The sequence below is a fragment of the Microtus ochrogaster genome, linkage group LG1 (assembly GCF_000317375.1).
Source record: "Microtus ochrogaster isolate Prairie Vole_2 linkage group LG1, MicOch1.0, whole genome shotgun sequence".
Taxonomy (NCBI): domain Eukaryota; kingdom Metazoa; phylum Chordata; class Mammalia; order Rodentia; family Cricetidae; genus Microtus; species Microtus ochrogaster.
Window position 1 is genome coordinate 48,785,542 of NC_022027.1, and position 21,418 is coordinate 48,806,959.

The 21,418-nt window shown below is 38.7% G+C and overlaps 1 protein-coding gene and 1 pseudogene across 1 annotated transcript in view; one reads left to right on the forward strand and one right to left on the reverse strand.

The window, feature by feature from the left end:
- Positions 1-21,418, forward strand: part of Cfap299 (cilia and flagella associated protein 299) — a 495,087-nt gene that overhangs the window by 157,854 nt on the left and 315,815 nt on the right. The window lies entirely within an intron of this gene.
- On the reverse strand, positions 1,358-2,173 carry LOC101990733 (annotated as a pseudogene).

Here is a 21,418-nt window from a genome sequence, read left to right on the forward strand (position 1 = left end):
CTCAAAAACAAAAATTGGAGCAGACACCAGGCTGATAAATAGCAATTGGGCCGGAAAGGGAACAGAGAGAAAAGCTGCCAAAGTGAACAAATCAAAGGGACGCTGGCATGTTTGAGCCGGCTCGCAGGGCGGATGTCACGTGACCCTAACACTGGTGGAGGTTGGACGGGAACAGAGACTGATCATGCTGTTCCAGAGGCGCTTGTGCCACTGTCAGGCAGGGCGGGGCTGGGAAGTGCTAATTCTCCCGTCCCGTTTGACTTTCTAGCAGGCACCAGGAAAGATCCAGTCGTTCAGAATCTCAGCTGCATCCACAGCCGTAGTCGGACCGGCAAGGCGCAGTGCTGAAAGGGTATAGTCTGTGCGCCCAGGGAGACCTCCGGGAGGTACCGCTGGGAGCGGTCGCCCCCAGGAACCTCCGATTTGGGACGGGTATCCGCAAAGCCTCACGGGGCACCAAAATGTAGCAGCATGAATAAATGCAGGCAGATATTAAAGAATATATACAACTTTAATGATTAAATAAACTTACAGAACCGAGGTTCCTGCGTAGCACAGGAGGCAGGAAAAAAAAAAGGGCCGAGCTGCCTCCCTCGCGCCGGATTTATCCGTATGCATTCGCCCGGGGCAATCCCGCCCCCTAAAGGGGCTGGCTTAACCCTACAGGTTAACACAGCTCACATTAACCTGATGGGGGGGCAATTGAAGAACTCTCCAGATCAGATTGACCTGTGGGCATGTCTGCAGGGGATTAGCTTGGTTGTTAAATGATGTAGGAAGGGCAGGCCCACTGTGGACAGCATCACCTTTGGTAGTCTCAGGCTGCATAAGAAAGCTAGTTAAGTCTGAGCCTGTGAGTGAGCCAGCAAAGCGGCATTTCTCCACAATTTTGCTTTAAGTTCCTGCTTTTATTCCAACTCTGACTTCCCTCAATGATATATATTGAAGCACCAGATCCTCTCAACTACCAAATAGAAAAGAAAAGGCTTCCTCCTTGAGTTGCTGTGTGTCACGGTGCTTGTCATAGTAGTGAAGCTAGAACGATGATTATCATATTTATATACTTTACCTGTAGTGGCATGTTGAAAGGACATTAACAATTTTCTGTTTTGATCTTATGACATAATGTTTGGCTATTGCAAGCATGAGAATGATTTCAATTTTTTTTTTCACAACCAGCATCCCCTTTAATAAAACATGGAAGGTGTGTGACAGGATAAGGGAGGAGTGAAAATATGACCATTTACAACCACAAAAAGAAAAAAGAAAAAGAAAAAAGAAACCAAACCAAAAACCCTCTGTACATGTTTAGTGCCTGGTAAGGGGAGGCAGGCATGGCACAGCAGGACAGCCAGCCCTATTTGTAGAGGATATCGTAGTGTCCAGGCCGGAAGAGAAGGTAGACCTTGGGCTCAGAGCCCTTGGGGAAGACGTGTGGTTTGGTGGTGCCACCCTCACCACGGTACATGTACTCTACTTAGATGGACATGCTGAGGGCCTGAACCAGGGCGATGATGTGGATATGGTCGCTCTCCTTGCACATGGGTTCCACCTCCTGCTGGCAGAGCTCCTTAACAGTCTGGCCACCCTCAATGAAGTGCTCGAAGAACTTGCTTTCCCGCTGCAGGTAGCCTGAGGTGAATAGTCGCAGGTAGACCACAAGGTAGTCTGAGGTGCTCTGGTCATTGAAGGAGGTCAGCAGGTTCGCTACTGAGGTCTGCTTCTCCACCTGCTCGATAAGGTCCATGAACGTGTTGTGGAAGTCCTCGATTGTGAACTCAGTGAAGCCCTGGGACACCAGGTCCTCTTTACTCTTGGCAGACACAGCTTTGAACCGCTGCAGTTCCTTGCTGTCATCCAGGAATGCCTCCAAGTGGGAGAATCCAAATGCTCGGTAGAAGCAGTTGCCATCGGGCCTGGTCTTCCGGATGTAGGAGTACTTTTTGTGGAGGTCCTTGATCTTCTGTTGATAGATGTTGTCATCCTCAGTGTACTCCTTGTACAGAACTGAGAGTTCCAGATGCTCGGACACCAGAGGATTCTGCACAGCAATCTCTTGCTGAATTCGGTCTTGCTGAGCCATAATGGCTTCATCATAGGCCAGACAGTTAACACCTTCGGAGTTGCTGCCCAGCGGCTCCTGCTTCTGCTTCTGAGGTTCCTCCGCTGCCATCTTTAAACAGTGCCACACTGCCGACCGCTTCCGGGTTATTAATCCTGATTTCGATTTTTTAATGTAGCAAAAGACACTGATATGAAATCCCCCTGCTTAATGGATTTTAGGTACGGAGCACAGTATTATTGGCTACATGCACATTTTTTAAACATTTCCATTTTGCACCCTAGAAATTATGTTCTGATTGAAGTGAACAGCTTTCTGTTTATTCTATCCACCAGGCTCCTGGCAAACACCATTGTATGTTTTGCTCCAATATGTTTGACTACTTTAGATATCTTATAAAGTAGAATGTTGCCATTATTTCTTTATATTACTGGTTCATTTATTTAACAAAATATCAAAAAAGTCATTTATGTTGCAGAATTCTGTCTTTTTAAAACTAAATTATATTTCATTATATTCCATATGTTACACATCTCCTTTGTCCATCAGTGGACTCTGGAGTTGTTTCTGCTTCTTAGCCCATGTTATTTACACATGGAAGTGCAGACATCTCTCCAAGTCCCATTTCTCATATGGTCTTATTTAGGGGGTAAGTGAGAATACAAGGCAATGGAATCAGTAGATTAGATAGTAGATCTTTTAATTGCTTGAAAAACTGTCTCTCTATGATTGAACCATTTTTAATCCCCGCCAACAATGTACAAGTGTTTTAAATTCTCGATGTCCTCAGCAGAACTTCTCCCCCTTAATTTTAAGTGCTTTTTCTTATTTGTTTACTCTTTGTAATGGCTATTCTTTGTTGTCAAATTGACTGCATCTGGAATTAACTAAAACCCAAGTGGCTGGGTGTACCTGTGAGGGATTTTTTTTCTTAAATCATTTGAAGTGGGAAGACTCATTTTTAATCCTTTCGATGTGGGAAGATACACCTTCACTATGGGCCACACCCTCTGGTGGCAGCCTATATAAAGCACACGGAAGAAGGAACCTTTCTCTATCTCCTGCTTGTTCTTGTTCTCACTGGCAAATCACTTCCTTTGCTGGCATTGGAGCCAATATCTTCAGGCCTCTGGCATCTATGAAGATCAGCAGAACCAAGCAAGCCTCATCTACTAAGCTGAATTCTTGGACCTTCCCTTGGTAGATAGCCATTGTTGGGCTAGTTGGACCATAGCCTGTATATCACTGCGGTGAATCCCTTTTCTATCTGTAGTGTGTGTGTGTGTGTGTGTGTGTGTGTGTGTGTGTGTGTGTGTGTGTGTGTGTAGAGGTGTATGTATTCATTGGTGTGTGTGTATGTGTGTGTAGAGGTGTATGTATGCATTGGTGTGTGTGTATGTGTGTGTAGAGGGAGATATTGTCTTCCTCTCATAACTCTGACTAATACTCTGTTTTTGTTTGAGTAATATCATTCTAAAATGAATAAGCTCATAAGTTGTCAAAATGAAGAGAATAAGTATCAATGAAATTCTCAGCTACAAACAGGACATCTCATCTGCTCCTCTCACAAATACCGTGTTCAGGGTTAGAAAGATTGTAAGAGTCAGTGCTTAGTAAGGAATGAACTGAAGCATTGTCTTTCAGGTGTAACAGGACTGCTTCAGTCATGATATCACAGATGGGGTGGCCTGAATACTTTGACTTGGAGTTGGGCAGAACTTAGAGCCTCATCTTAGATTTCTCTTGCTGTCATAAAGTCCACGACCAAAATTAACTTGCTGAAGGAAGGGTTTATGTTGCTTACACTTCTGTCATACATTCTGTCACTGGAGTAACCAAGGCAGGAACTCAAGCAGGTCAGAAACCTGGAGGCAGGAATTAAAACAGAAACCACTGATGATTGTTGCTTACTGGCTTGCACTCCAGCTCTTACTCAATTTGCCTTCTGTACAACACAGGACTGTTTGCCTAGAGTAGCACTACTCACAGTGGTCTGGGTACTTCGACATAAACAGTAACCAAGAAAAAGCATCATAGGCATTGCCTCCAGCACAACTGAAAAGAGGAATTTCTCAATCAAGTTTCCCTCTTCCCAGAGGACTCTAGCTTGTGTCATGTTGACAAAAACCTAGCTAACTGAAGAGCTAATGATAATGATAATTGATGATTTATGGGGAGAAGAGAACCAATTTTCTTCAAGGGTGTGGTCCCTGGTAGGTTTACCATGCCCTGGTGGGTGGCTCTATACCCTTGAGTATATGGGTAACACAAATTAGACTCTATAAGATATAAAAGCAATAAACAGGATGTAAAGAAAGGGTAAGAGTTGTTCTAGGGAGAATTAGGGAGGAGTCGACTATGATCAAAATATATTTGATGCATATTTGAAATTCTGAAGGAGTTAGTACAAATATTATATTAAAATATATATCTAGAAACTAGAAGTTAGTGGAAAAGTAAATTACTATGGAAATAATAAAAGTCAGATCATTCTAGCAGTTAAAAGAATCTTTGATACAAATTTTATTAATGCTCACTAAATTGTAATCATAAATTTCTAGAGAATAGTGACAAAGTTTCTGCTATTTTGCTAATATGCTTAATAAAGTATAGACTTAATTAAAATATCAAATAACTCATCTTCAGTATCATCTTAGCCAATTAAAGTGGAAGTAAAATATTCTAATAATTCTTAATGTAGATTTTTTTAATGTCTCTACAGCCATATAGTTTGAAATTTGTAATGCTAAAGTCAAATAAGTTATTTTCTTTCTTCAGTTTGTATGTTGAATCCTGGATGCCACATTCAAAGAGCCTAGTGAATAGTTCTCTAGCAAACACATATCTAGTCTAAACCTTTTGTTTATGGACACAATGACTAATTAATCAACAGGTATGTCTTGAACTTTTTCTTCTCTACAATGTAGGGCTTGGGAGAAGGACATCTGCAGGACCTCGGGCCATTTATGTACCCTTGTCACTGTACATTCTCCCAGGCAATATCTACCCCTCTCTCTGTTGCGGAGTAATTACTGTGGGCACAAATGCTCACTAGAGTATCTAGCTCATACGAAGCATGCTCTTTAAATGTCAGCCATTGTTGTTTGTGCCATGTAAAAACTCACAATCACCTTCTCAGTGTGATTGCCATAGAATCGCCTGTCGACCTTCTCGCTTTAACAGTAACATTTATTTCTAAAAGGAAACAAAACCATTTGCCCCAGATGTGAAAGTACTTCTTTAATGATAAAGTAGGGTAGAAAGAGACACGAGAGAGTCTTTATAAGGATTTATATGCAATCTCTCTTGCTGGACCTTTCCTCATGTTTATCTACGCATGCTGCAGTTAAGGAGGAAGAAACAGAAGATGGGGTTTATTAATCTCCTCAAATCCTACTTCCATCACTCATACATAATGAAGCTCTTTGTGTCTTCTGGTATACAAGTGTGTGCAAAGCCAGAGTCAGTGCATGAAAGCACTTCTATAGCCAAGTCTTTCCTCATATCTTTCAACCAAATAATACCAAATATTTTCACATCCACACTGCCCTAGCAGGATTCTGCTGCTGTCCATTTCATTGAAAGTGCACGCTTCTTCTCACTTCTGTCCTTTGGTTCATACCTATCCTTGCCAGTATCCCGCCATTCTGGAATTTATTAGGTGTTGTAGTTTGTGTCTAAAATTTCTCCCAGAAGTCCTGCACTAAAGTTTTGTTTTACAGCTGCTAACTCTATTGTGAAGTGAGGAAACTTTAAGAGACGGAGTCTAATTGAAGGACATTTCAATCTGGTCACAGTGGCATTACAAAAATATCTGAAAATATTTCTGAAACTATGATTACTACATCTCAAAGTCTAAAATACAGAGTCAGTAAAATTATACCATTGTGTTAATGAGGCAGGTTATATAGGGCAGGAGGAATTAATGGACATGAGAAGGAAATACTTTGTTCAGGTGTCCAGTTGAAACTTCTGAGCATCTGAGAATCGAGAACTAACACAATCAACAATATTTACTTGAGGAGGGTCCCATGTCCTGATGATTATATTTGTTGAGGAACCTCACCTGAGACCTGTACAGCACTAGTGCTTTTGAGTTTTACATTACTAGACTGTAACCCTTATAATCTCAGTTATTGAAAAGGAGATTAGAAATGGAGTGGGCATGGCTTCCTACAACCCCATTAAACAATGAAATTCCCAAAGCTCCCAAAGTTCTATGTGGAATCATCATTAAATGCTTCTCTGGGAAACTCACATCCATGTGACCAGGTATGACTGATTCTTTCCCCAGGAGTCTTTCTATTTAAAAATAAACTTCAGCTTTTTTTTCTGCATCATACCGGCTTCTTATAATTCTTTCTACGCCCGTGCAGAGGATCTGGTGTTTCTGAGTCAAGGCTCATGAAAGATCAAGGGAAATCCTCAGACTGGTAAGTGTGGACATGTGGAGCTCTGTCTCATTGCCCTACATCTACTTCCTGCCTGGCTACTGACCAATCAGCATTTTATTAAAAATAATACAAGTGACAGGATAAAAGACCATTGTCCCACAGCATCCCCCCGAAAACTCTTTTAGAATTATTCTAACTCATAGTATGTTTTGAATTGTTAAAATCTAAGAGAGAAAACTTGCAAACATTATTCTATGAGAACATGAGAAACAACTAACGGTGACCCATTTAATATCCCATATTCTGTTCTTCACTTTTTCATATGAATATGTCTCTAGGGTTTGAGAGATGATTGACTTAGTGAAGCATTTGTGAAGTAACTATAAGGAATTGAATTTGGATCCCAGCAACCCTGTTAAAAAATATCCAGGCTTGGTTACAGGTGTCTGTGACCCTAACAGGTATGGTGGAGACAGGTGGATACCCAGAGCTTGCTGTCTAGCCGATTCAGCCAACAGATTTGAACTCCTGCTTCAGAAGTTAACATGGAAAGTGACTAAGGGAGATGGTGTGGTCTCTGACCTCCCCATGTATACTCACACATGTGCATGCGAACACCCCCATGCATGCCACAGGTACACACATACATATACTACACATGCAAACACAAAATAACCTAATGAAGACACCACTCAGATACCACAATCTTAAAATACCTTTACCGCCTGCATCCTTGGTAACTAGCTGTGGTTATGTGAACCATTTTGACTGAAAAAAAAATTAAGAGGAGAAATTCACTGCTGAAGTTCCCAGCAAGATATTTTAAGAGACTTAAATGCTGCTCCTCCCAGCCTTCTCCACTTCCTTCACCTGAGGCTTTAGTGGTGGAGAAGCAGAATCCATTGTCAGGCCCCAGACAGGTGTGTAACATCCTGGGGATCTGGCTACTTTGGGGGGGCCTTCTCACATCACAATTCCTGAAGAATGTGATAGTGTTCTGGAACCTCAATGCTGTTAGGAAAAGGTGTCAGAAGGAACGTTAAAAAAAAAAAACACGGAAAAAGTCTATTAGAAACTTTGGCTTCTCTGTGGATGGGCAAAGTTTATTTATCCTGTCCACTGCTTCATAACTCCCTAGTGTAAAGCACTGTAAGGGGCAACTCCTGCTGTTTTCTAGTCACCTGGTCCTGTTTCACCTCCAGACGGTTCAGGCTGTTTGTTGTTTGGTCTCTCTGTTCCCATTTAACAATTAGAACACTGTCCTTTTCATTATTTGCATGGATTGGATGACTCTGACAGATAATTGGTCTATATCCATGAACTGGAGCTGAGTAAGAGACCGTTGTCATCAACTGCCCCCATCAGCACCACTGGTCCTGATAATTCCGTTATCATCGAATCTCGGCATCCTTAGAATGGCTGTGGTGAAGTGGTAGGAAAATCAAGGCTGATCTCTGCATATTATTTCCAAAGCTGAAAAAAAACTTCCAAGTACTCAAGGCAAGCCCAGCAGAGCCAGAGCGGATAGGGTGGCTGTCAAGAGGACAGAGGACCTCCCACAGGGAGAAGGCTGGGCAGGTAGCTAAGGACTTTGCCTCACCTCTTTGAATTTCATTACCTTAATGTCCTGGGGCCAAGCATCTCAATACTACAAGCATCTTAATTTATTGTATTTTGGGTATCTTTTCCCACCTGACAGGTCTGAATCATACGTATGCTAGGTCCTATTGAATTCCTTGAAATCAGCTGTCTCCCTCTGAAAAGCCTTTCGCCTGCACGCTGTAATCTGAGTGGGCCATTCTGCATACAGGTCTGTAGAACAGGATTTAAAAGCTCATTAGGAATATTAAATCTAGAGGCAAGGCCAGGAGGCAAGGCCAGGTGCAGGACGCTGGCTTCAGCTATATTTGCATAATAACAGCTGGATAATTGAAGCTGTCAGTGGGTGCCCAGACAAACACAAAAGATAAAGACACCATGTTCAAGCCTGAGTCCTCAAATTTGTCTACCTCTTACTTTGTAAGAACTTGAGTGAATGTTGTTAACGTTTGTTAGCGCACACAGGTGTAGAATTCCAAGATTCTATTTATGAATTCTTTGACTGGAATGTCTAAGTTTCTTTTTTAAATCTTACTTATTCAAGCTGAAAAGGAAGGTTTTGCCATTAAATCCCCCTTTTGGGGGGGCACCTTTCAGAGTTTAATTATAGAGGAGTTTTAAGGTTGTCAAAGTAAAGCCACTTAGGTTTCTGCCTCCAGGAAAGTTTCACAAAGAATTGGGAGAGTCTGCTCTGCACACTGAACAGCCAAAGCACAACCATTTCCCAATGGTTTTAGCACTGGGAAGGACCAGAACTCAAAATCTACAGTTTAGCAATGTAATAAGAAGCTTTTATAAGGGCAAATGTGTCTTAGTCTTCTATGGATATGCTTCAAGGCTGTTCATCACAGAGCTGTTTACCAAACAGAGTGCCTGGAAAACTCTACAGTGAAACGTCGAACCCGTGTACATGTAGGCATCCCTTAAAATGATACTCTGAAAAGGTTTCCTAAAATCTGTGAGCAGGTTCTGAATTTTTGAAGAAATAAAAACCATATATACATTGCATGATGCTGTGTATGAATAATACAAGATTATGTACACGTGTGATTATGGTTATGACAGTGACCAATTCTGTCCTTAACAGGGAAATATTATAATCATTAGACTAGAATACTATGACTTATTATTGACACACTCCAAAAATAACAAAAGGATACAAATACCCTTAATTCTATTTTTATAACATTCTTTAGACAAAAACCCAGAGTAAATTTGATTACTTCTGATGAATGTAATCAAATATTTTATTTTCTCCATTCTTTTCCTTTCCCTCCCCTTTCTTCCATTACCTTACTTCCCTTCCCTTCCCTTTCTTTGCTTCTCTTCACCCCCTCTTTCATCGTGTAACCATGTGACTGTGACTGTCTGCTGCACATGCCTGTGCATACGCATGAAGAGTTCAGAGAAGGACATCAGGTGCCATATTCTGTCCATCCCTGCCCCATTCCCTCAAGGTCTATCACTTTGGGCTAGGCTTCTAAACAGTGAGTTCCCAGGAGTCTATCTCTGTCTCCCAATGCTGTCTCCCAGACAAGCAAGAACTTTACATAGATGCTGGGGATTTCAACTCAGATCCTCATGCCTACACAATAAGAGCCTTTACTCCCCAAGTCATTTTCCCTAGCCCCCCATTCTTTATCTCTTTGTGTTCTTAAGACTTTAGAGAAATTGAAAAAGTGCATTTTATAGTACTAGAAAGGATAAAATAAAATATTTTTTAAAATAATTAAAAATAAATGATTCAGAAATTAGGGAAATTTTTTTTTTACAAATGCAATGTTTTCCTTTGTATTATACTTTTGGTAAGGCCTAGAAAATTCCCAAAATTTTATATAACATTTCTACATAGAAAATTTACATCTCATCTCAGGTTTGACAATGCATGCTGATGTGGTCTTGGTAGTTATATGTACCCAAGCACAGTATTCCTTTCCTCTCCAAATTAATAGATAAAACACAATTGACAACTGGAAATAGAAAGAAAATATCTCTTATAGTTTAATGATTCTTTTCCGCTTGACAAAGTAGCTTTTATTCTATTTATCTACATATCTGAAATTGTGAGGGAACAGTGGGGTGAGTGTGAAAACAATATTTTAAACTGTGTATTTGTATGTGGGGGAATTTAAAGACATTTCCTTATTATGGAAGTGGATCATAGGCTCATGAATGATAATGAAGTGTTACTAAAGGGTCAATGAAGTGACTGACTGGGGAATATGGCTTTCCACACAAGCCGGATGGTCTGAGTTTAGTACCTAGAACTGATGTGAATGCCTGGGTACAGTGCTGTGCACCTGTAATAGCCGCACCGCACTCCTGTTGCAAGGTGGGAGGTGAGGACGGAAAGGCTAATGACTGACAGGCCTCAGGTGCACTAAGAAACTCCCAACAGGAGAAAGGTGCTGTGTCTGATAACAATCGTGGAAGCTTCTGATGAGAAGATTCCCTTATAATCCTGCTGATCCCTACTATTTGGAGACTTCATGTTCTCTAGCCTGGAGTGCGCTGAGGCAGGTCGGGTAGAGCCTGTCTCTGTACGTCAGTTCGCTAGAGTTGTCCTCTGACCTCCATATGCGTGCTCTGGCATGAGTGCTTCATGTCACACAATACAGTAATAAAAAATAAATTTTATTAAAGAAATGGCACTAAAATAACGACATTTTACAATACCGGTACAGTCACTGTGCAAAAATTATTTTGAGTCCGTGAGAAATTTAATGTCCTTCAATTTATAGTGTTTCTTATTTCTCATTATTTTAAATTAAATAGTCACCCCTTCTTTAAATGAGTGATTGAAACAACTTCTTGGTAGCAGTATGAGAGATGATTTAATTTGAATATTAAGAAATCTTCAGAATTTTACATCCAGCATATTTCTGAACAATAAAAACAATTTTAAAAGAGAATTTTCTTGCTCTTGGCCTGTTTTGGTGGAGATAATATGTTGCCATTTCCAATAGAGGGAAGACTCTTAGTTTAGACAATTTAGACCTTTTCCAGTTAGAAGAACCAGCTTCATCTTGGGCAGGATATTCCTGTATCATAACACCTAAAAATGTACTGAATCAGGACAGAATGATGAGGGAAACTACAGGGACATGAAAAGGGAAAAAAACTCCTCACCCTGGGATCAAGTTTGCCTTCGATGCTGCCTGAGAACAAAGAACATCAACATAACTGAGTGGCCAAAAATAATGAAGATAGTATGTGTGTTCCTGAAGAAATCTCAAACAGAATGTTGAAAACATCAAACTATGCCAAATTTGGGCCAGATGTTTGTAATCTATGGTTTTATCTGATTAACACCTTTCTTTCACTCTAATATAAGTAACACATCTCAGAAAAGTACCTTCAAATTTCATTTAGGCAGGAAATTCTTCAAAAAGAAAAGTAAGTCAGCTACGGTAATTTTGTTCTTTTTCTACAATTACATATTTTTGAATTATCACTGTATTTATTCATTGTACCTGGTTATGTTACATAAAGATAATATTTTACAAATTAATGTCACCTCCCTAAACCTTCGCCTTTCCATGTTTTCCCTCCCCATTCATTTCCTTTGTTCCCTTTGTTTCTACTGTAGAACATGCCTTTTAGAGCAATCTGAACCCATGTTCCTGGGCCACAACCACTCATCCTTGGCTTAGATAAACTATGTCTCATTCCTTTTGTGGTGAAAGTTTTGTTTTGTATCTCTACTTGGGAAAACCAGTTATCTGCATTTGCAAGAATGAAAGTGGACCCACTAACCACACCATACAAGCCTCGACTTAAAGTTGAGCAAAAACTTAAGCATGTTACATGAAACTGTAAAGCTTCTTGACACCAACCGCTCTGGTGGTAGATCCTTAGGTAGAATCCCAAAACGTGGTAATGGAAAAGAAAGTATAAAGGTAAGATTGCATCAGACTAAGACACTTCTGTTCAATGAAGGAACCAGAGTGAAAAAAGTGAGAAGTGTTAGCTCATACATCCTATAAGGGAAAGCAGCATAGCCGGTTGGTGGCGTGATATTTCCTGGTTCATGCGAGGCAATGAGCTCTTTGGTGCTTATGCCTTTCCATCATGGTGTTCCTAGCCATGCCAATGCAAATTATTCATATCTATATCAGTAGCCTGCCTGAAAGCAGTGTAGCAGGTGCACCATTGCAATCATGAGTCAAAATAAGTTCATTTCTCTTAGGTGGTGTTTCACAAAGTTTGAATGAAGAATTTGTTGCTTATAATTCCTAAGAGAAGGAGGTAAGCCATGCTATTTAGGGCCACCTGGGTGTCAGGTTTTGTTGCGAAGGAAAGAGGATTGTAGTCTGGTTATCCTTTGCTTTACATCTAATCTGTGCTTATGAGTGAGTACATACCATGTTTGCCTTTCTGAGTCTGAGTTCCCTCACTCTGGATGGTTTTTCTAGTTCCATCCATTTGCCTTCATATTTCAGGATGTCATTGTTTTTTAACAGTTGGGTAATACTCCATTGTGTAAATGTACCACATTTTCCTTATCCATTCTTTGGCTGAGGGACATCTAGGTTGTTTCCAGGTTCTGGCTATTATAAGTAATGTTACTATGAACATAGTTGAGTAAGTATCCTTGTGGTATGATTGGGCATCCTTTGGCTATATGCCCAAGATTGGCATAGCTGGGTCTCGAGATAGATTGATTTCCAATTTTCTAAGAAATGGCCATATTGATTATATTGATTTTCAAAGTGACTGTACAAGTTTGCATTCCCAGTAGCAATGGAGGAGTGTTCCCCATACTCCGCATCCTCTCCAGCCAAAAATGTCATTGGCCTTTTCGGTCTTAGCCATTCTAACAGGTGTAAGATGGAATCTCAGAGTCAGTATGAAAAAATCCTTTAGGATTTGGCTTCAGTTGTTTGGTATAAGCTGTTGAGTTCATGACAGCTATTGTGTCTTGAGTAAGAACAATGAGAATAATGCTTTTCCCAAGCTGTTACTCTAGTATGAATGAGCATTTTCCAAAGTTTGTCCAGCTTTCTGGCTTTTTATTTTTGTCATTTCTGGGAGCGCCTTAAGATATCCCCATGATTTCCACTTATGCTTTCCCTAAAGACTACATTCTGTTGTTTCAACTGAAAGCATTAAGTTATAGGTAGAATGTAAGGGTATGACATTTTCCTGAATTTTAAAAAGCAGAGAACACAACTCCGATTATTGAAAATATTTTTAAATTACCTTAAATATGCACATCAATGAAATGCTTCTGCTTTATTTTTAGACAGAAGTAGCAGCAATATAACAAATTAAATGAAAAAATTTTAAGTGGGACCTGGTGAGACTGCCCAGGGGGAAAAGTGTTTGCTCAGAAACCTAGCTATTGAAGTTTGATCCCTTGTGCCCACATAAAGGTGGAAGGAGGGAGTCAACTCCAATGAGTTGTCCTATGACCTCCACACAGTGTGCCATGGCTTGAATACAACCCCAATCAGTATATGTTCTCATGTGTACATGCTTGTGCACGTGCGTGCGCATACACACACACTCAAATTATTATAATTAGCTTAAATATTACACAGTTGTTTCCAGTTGCACAAAAAAAAAATGAAGCGAAACAAAACTAAAACTAAAAAAAAAAAAAAAAACTTCATAAAACAAAGGTGAGCCTTATAGGTAACTTGTGACCTTCAAATACAAATGTAGATTCTTAAGACTATGTTCATGGCACAGGGTCTTAGATATAACTTAGATATATTTTTTTATAAAGAAAGAATTATTTTAGCCTAAAACTCAAAGTGTGTGTGCAGACGGGTGGAAGGGTGGAAGACAGAGTTAGTGGTTAAACACCAGGCTACGTGGCACATACTCAACAAGCAAGTTAGAAACGTCTCATTCATGCAAGAAGGCCCATTCATGCCTTTTCTCTGTATGTCAGCTCTGTTTTCAAGATTTGAAGAAAATATTGTAATGTTGAATTAACCTATGGGAACAATGAAGAGATGTCATTCACCACATTGGCACCAAGTAAGTTTCCTTGTGGTTTACAATAAACCTTTGGAATGAGTAGCGAGGAATGATCTACCAAGGCCTTTCAACTTGCGCTGAACGTCATCTGCCCCTTTGTTAATCATCAGAGCTTCCAACCACACAGAAGGGTCAGGAAGCAGATGATTCATCCTTGCTCTGATCTCTGTCATAGTCAAATTAAAACCTTGCTACTAAAGAGAAATTTATTTCCCCAAAGACATTTTTGTAATGTATTCTGCCCTTTCCAAGAAATATGTTAGACATATGATCCCATGTGACTTAGACATAATATTAACAGAAAATAAATATTTCAGTGATAGTCCAGCTGAATTGTGAGAAATGTCATACGTGTAGTTTCTTTCTCTTTCAGCATTACAGCAATGTAATTTCTCTGTTTATATGCAATTCATATAAACATAGTTAATTTTATTTGAATTCTTTGCTTCCACATTGCTTCATTGTGGTTGGTAATTCTGAGAAATATAAGGATGAAACATTTCTTCAAAGAAACAGATGGGTTACTTCAATCAAAATTGTAAGTGTGTTGGCTTTACATGTTAGCTGAAGATCCTTGAGTTCATCTGGTGTAGTGTTAAGGCTCCATTTTCTGTAGACAGACTTGGAATTGAGTGTACCTCACAGACATTTTGGAAATTTTTCTTTCAGAATCCTTTTAGTGTTCTGCTTTCCATAGCTTGCATATGACTCTATCAGAACAGTACCTACATGGTACAACAGTAACTGACACAATAAATCAATAAATTATTCATATAAAATCCATTAAGTTTTCCAACACATATTGAAATGCCCTACTATTCACTGTGTATGCAAAATATTCATTGTGTTAAATGAAATAACATTCTTGTTTTCACTAAATTTAGCGTAGGATAATAGATATTTAACAAACACAAAAATAAGCGCATAAGGAAAAAAATAAAGACAAGACTCTGCTAGAGCTCTTAGAAATAGTAGTGCCGTGAGAGGGGAATTCCAAGTTGTTTGCCTGTTATCTTGGTACGTGACCTCTGCTGAGTCATGGCCAAGGACAAATGGGAAATCTAGACCAGATGCCATATTTATAAGCAGAGCCAGAAAGCACATCTGTAAAGCCTGAGCCCAGGTTCTGAAGTATCTGTCTTCATTACTGATTACGGAACCTGCCAGTCATGATCAGGTATCATGGACCATGATATTTCTCTCCTCACAGTCAGGCTGTGGAGGGTCTCCCACCTGTTCTTGCTCCCCTGTAAGCTTGTGAGCATTAGGCTGGATTCTGGTGTTTTACTTGATTCATTCACCAATTGGCATTATTACTTCTATTCCAAAACTTTTAACCTTAATCTGTGGCATTGCTCACCTTTTTTTCCCTTGAACTTGTACAGTGATGTACTACTCAACCTGAAGTAGAGTGATGGCCACCAGGGGCTCTCTGAGGACATGACAGTCAAGCAGTAGTTGTAGATAAACAGGATTTAGGGAGGAGGGGGGAAGAGAACGGGAGGAAGAAGGCTGAGGAAAGAGAAGGGGAACGGGTGAAAGAAAATTCTGAATACTATTTCGGCTGAGAAAACTACCTTTAGGGAGAGCAGTGGTAGGAAGTTACTATAGACTTGCAAACGTTTGTAGTCACAGTCTGGTAGCACAGGTTTATGGTTTATATTTTATTCTGAATACTACAGAAACAACACTTTTAAAGAGGCTTGAGCGACACACCACCCCCCACATTCACAGTCACACAGGTGCATGCACACACACACACACACACACACACTCACACACACACACACACACACACACACACACACACACACACACACACACTTAGTGGGATCCTGCTTCATTGAAGAAAACTCCTCATGGAGAGGATAGAAGACACAAGCAAAAAGGCTTCTGGAAGCTAACATAAATCTTGGGGTTTGGATAGAATAGTTGTAGAAACAAAGGAAATGTATGGTCTCCACACATACTACACATACAGAGATTGTTTCTCCAGGACTTGGTGAAGAGCACAGGAGAAGATCACATTAATTAAACTATTATTATCCTCATGATGATTTCTCTAGAAGAATGCCTGTCACTCATATGTTAATCAAAAATGTGAAATTATAGAAAGGACTCTATAATCAAAATTCTAAAGAACAGTTTAGGTAAAGTTAAGTCATCTTGTAGAAGTTTTTCAATGCCTTTAACATGCTAGTATCCATTGTGAACTTTCTGATGCGTGAATGACGAATTATATTATTTTTATGAACTTCTTGTAGCCTCAATTATAAATAATCAGATCACTAGATAATTTATCAGTGTTTATATTATAACTTATATGCGAGTTATGATTATACTTATCATACATAATTATAGAAATAAAAATTCTGGCAAGAGTTAATTTTTACAGAGTACAGCTCCAGTCAGCCCATTGCTATAGTTGTTTGATGTTGTATTCCAAAATCTATTACTGAGCTCTAATCTGTCCTAAGAATGTGTGGCATATTACATGATCAATTAAACACCAAAATGACGTTAGATCTATCAGACTTACATTCTTCTATCAAGCATGTTGATTTATCTTATGTTCAGAATTCCCTTTGTGTTTGGTTGAATTAGATAGATTCCAACCCATCATATACATCTCTTTAATTCCTCTTTCTTACACACATTTGGTTGATTTGATGGGAATAATGTACACATTTTGAAACACTGGTCAAACCTCTGCTCAGATCTCTGTGTCTCTTCTGACTGGGTTTAACAATGGATTCCATTAATCGGCTTCTGATTTCAGCATTTGAAATGATGTCACAGCTTGACTCCAATTCTATTTCTTTTCCATCTTTCTTCTTCTTATCTTAATATTCACCTTTTCCCTAACTTCCCATATTATTCAGGGAGATACTAAGTGTATAAAAAATACCAAATCATTAAAGACACAGCCAATACACATACATTCTTATAGATTCATAAATTCCCAAATACAAAATATGAAGAACAAAAATTGCCTTTTTATTTACTGTGGACTGTTCCATCAATACACAAAAAAAGCCTCTCAATTACATGGCCTTTCCTTTTTCTGGAAATATTGACTCTATTAGGAAGCTTATTAAAAAACAAAAAAGTTTAAAAACCATCTTGTTAGTACTGGCTAAGAGGCATGAGCCCTGCTGCTGGTAGCACTGTTCATGGTTTGGGAGATTCCTGCCAATATTTGATCAGGTGTGGACTTGTAGTATAAGGCAAACCCCTGGTAGCCAGGGATGCTGTTCAGCTGAAGTGTACATACAGCAATAACACCTTTTAGATCACTTCTACTATGGCGTTTCAAATCTCATACAGTAAGTGCAGTTTCTACAGCTACTTGTTCATTTTACTAAGCAGCAATATACATGGTATTAAGATCCTTGCAAAGACACTTCCTGAACTTGAGATTATATAGGTTATGACCAAAATTGTATGGCAAAGTTTTTAACTGACAGTCTGCTAACAATGCCAAGAAGACTAACTTTAAGAAAATGCTTTAAAAATGAATTCCTAATCCAATTATTTATTTTAAAGTATCAAACATTTCCAAAAGCTCTTTAATTGAGAAATAAAATAATGGGAAGATAAGAGTATGCATAACTAACATTTATCACAGTGATATATACATTGTTATTTCTAACTTTATATTTATATATACATATATTACATATATAAAATGCATACATATTCTAAGTTCAAATAACTAGCCACAAACATTAATAAGTATTAGAACAACATTACACTACAAAAATTAACTATTTATTTTCTCATGAACTGTATTTTATATGTATAGCACCTCCAATGTTAAAGCTAAGATTCCTTTTTATGTCTTATGCTTACATTTTGTGTCTGAGTAAGGTAGGTAACCACTAATATTTTTAAATTATTTATTTAAATAAGATAAAATTGATGTCTAAATTTCAGGGACATATCTAGACACAAATAGCCAAAGACTATGATACAAAGTATCTTTTTTGATACAGAGTAGAAGTAAATGCTGCCTGGAGTATCATTTAATAAAGAGTAATATACATCATTGTTCAAAGTCAGAAATATGGTGCTATTTAGCTGAGTTTACATAACATTGGTATAGTTGGGAAATGTAAATAGACCCTAATTTTACCAAAGAGAAGAGTGCCCTCAAATGGAAATGTAAAAGAAAAATATCCTTTCCCTCGTTCTGATCTTTAAATATTTTCATGGTTTAGATATGATTGTATCATTCACCCTGACCAAACCAGATAAAATTCTCAGCTGGAATAGCATGAGTTATAATGCTCTTTATTGGAAACGAGTGGATCATTTTATTATATAGCCTTCGGATATGCCCTCCAATATATCTTCTTCTATTAGATCACCTGAGTATTTACATGGCACAGAATATTGTAAAGCATGTAGAGATTAAAGACATTAATCAGAAATCATTTGTTAACATGAAAGCCAACTTTTCAGAGAATTAAACGTTTTCAATAAGTTTACTATTACACCCAGTAGTTATAAAGTATTTGTGAATGATTAGCTAGTTGTAGTTGAGAAGTCCATGTATAAAATTAGAGGTAGATTGAAATAAAATGCAACCTCCCATTGTCTACTTATTACATGTGAAGAGAATTTATCTGGGCCATTTATATGGAAAACATTTATAACTGAAAGATATTTTATTGTACATAAACACATCTGTTATCTATATATCTCTGCAGTGCACATTTTAGCTTTAAAATTCTCATTGTTATATAGGTCAGGACCTCAGAAAGGACTAACTAATGTCTTCTGAGGTAGCTGTGGCTAGAGGTGCACTTCAAAACTAGTGCTGTCATTGACATCATGGGTGACTAGCTACTCTCACTAGTGAGTGGCCCCTCCCTTTTCACATGGCAACTCACTTACCTGAGCTTTTCTTTGTGACTTTGGTTTTTCATAGCATGGTAACTTCAATATACCTGTTTTTGTTATATGTGTGTGCCAAAAGAAAACATGGCCTGTATTTTTTCCTGTATTCCATTGTAAAGTGTTACTGGATTCAAGGATGTGGAGAGGGAAGGATGCTCTTCATGACAGGATAATGGCATCATCATGATTCATCAATCACAAACCTAAACAGTGCTTATTTATTTAAAGCAGTGTTTAATCAAGCAAATAAGTAGAAGCAACCAGTAATAAAGTGAGTGAGTGATAGTCTTTTCTAACAATGGAGTCTTTTTCTGCTGAAAGAGGTGATGAAGGAAAGGCCTAGTGAGCACGTTAGGTCACTGGAGTTTTTCTTTGAAATAAATATTGGAAATGTTGTCTTTCCTCTTTCTTCTGTATATCCTGACAACTATGAGGTGAACTGATTTTGTCTGCTATGTGATTCCTATTATCATATCTTGTATTACCATGACCATTCAAACCAACCAATTATGAGAGGCATCAGTGAAGCCATTTAACTCTGATATGCATCAATGGAGCCAACCAACTATGAGAAGCATTAGCAGAGTTATCTAATGATAAGATACATCAGTGGAGCCATCTAACTATGATAGAGACACCAGTGGAGCCATCTAAGTATGATGGAGACATCAATGGAGCCATCTAATTATGATGGAGACGTCAATGGAGCCATCTAACTATGACGGAGACACCAGTGGAGATATCTAACTATGGTGGAGATGTCATCAGAGCCATCTAACTATGACAGAGACACCAGTAGAGACATCTAACTATGATGGAGATGTCAATGGAGCCATCTAACTATGATGGAGACACCAGTGGAGACATCTAACTATGGTGGAGATGTCATCAGAGCCATCTAACTATGACGGAGACACCAGTGGAGACATCTAACTATGATGGAGACATCAGCAGAACCATCCACCCAGAAGAGGCATATTCTGCAACTTAAAGTGAAAACACATTTCTCCTCTTTTTTCAATTAATTATCTTAGATGTTTTGGTACAGTAGTGAAAAACTATCCCACATAATAGCTATAAAGAAAAGACCCTTTCCTGTTGAAAGGGCTTTTAAAACACCATTTCCTGACCATTCCCTGCAGGATATACTCTAAGGCAAAAAGATTTTCCACAAAGCCTGACACTGTTTCCAGTAAGCGCCTTCTCTTTGGAAACATTTACAGTTTTATTTTGAGATCATATTTGTGGTAAATCATTGAGTTGCTCTGTTGGTATTTGTAAGCTTCAGGATTTTGATACTTAAGAAAGAAGTCTGTGGTTGTCATGAGAGGGCTTCTTATATATTATACAGCTCTCCAGATTCTGAAACCCACAGAACATTGCAGGGAGGCCACATCTCCTGTAGGTTTCTGTGTCTAGTGACCAAGTATAGTGGGACATTTTCTTAGCCTCTTTCTGGAAGCCCCTGTTCTTTGTTGTCTGTCTTTGGCTATCTCCTAAGTGACTTTGCTGAAGACTCTGTGACATGCCAGGATGTTTCTATCTCTGTCTTTTTCTGTCTCTATCCCTCCTTTTTTTTTTCTCTCGAGATATGGTCTAACTATGAAGCCCAACAAAACCTATAACTCTCTATATTTCTACCTCAGCTCGCACTCGGTGATGACAGACAATTTGACACCGTTCTCTGATATTTTACCTTATCTTCCTCCCGGCACCCAAATTTATATCCCGGTGCTGCAATTTTAATTTGTTTTAAAATTTTCTAGTCTTTATATATAATATATACATATTATATATATAATTCAAAATAATGGGTTTTACTATGAGATCTTCATAATGTATATAATGTTCTTTGATCCTATTCACGCCCTAATTAGCTTTCTCTTGTTACTCCTCATTATTTTTGGTGTTCAATGATCTGAAAATAATTTTTTTATATAGTTTTGTTTTTTTATTGAAAGAAAAAAAATTCCCGGCTCCTCCCAGCCTCCCATTTCCCTCCTCCTCTGAAAATAATTTTTATTAAAGTAACATAGATTAAAATAGCACCATAAACAAGCTTTGTTTTTTAAATATTATTGGAATATGGCATACATAAGATGGATATCATAGCATTTTTATATAGGTGCATAACTTATTTTGACCATATTTACTCCTTTTACTCATCTTGCTCCCAATTCTGTTAACCCCTTCCTCTTCCCAACTAGCTGCCTTCTAATTTCATATCTTTTTTCCTTTCTCTTTTGTGACCCTTTGAGTTGAATTTGGGCTGTTTACAGGAGCATGGGAACCCTACCAGTTGATATACTACCAAAGAAAATCTTCCCATTCCCATTACCTGCAGTAGAGGTGGGGCCCCTAAATCCCTCCCAGTGCCCCCACAGAGTTGAGGGACCCAATCTTGTGGGGGCAATAGCTGCTGCTGTTGAGTTGATGACAGTTCTTCCCCAGCGGCTGCATAGCAGCTCTCAGC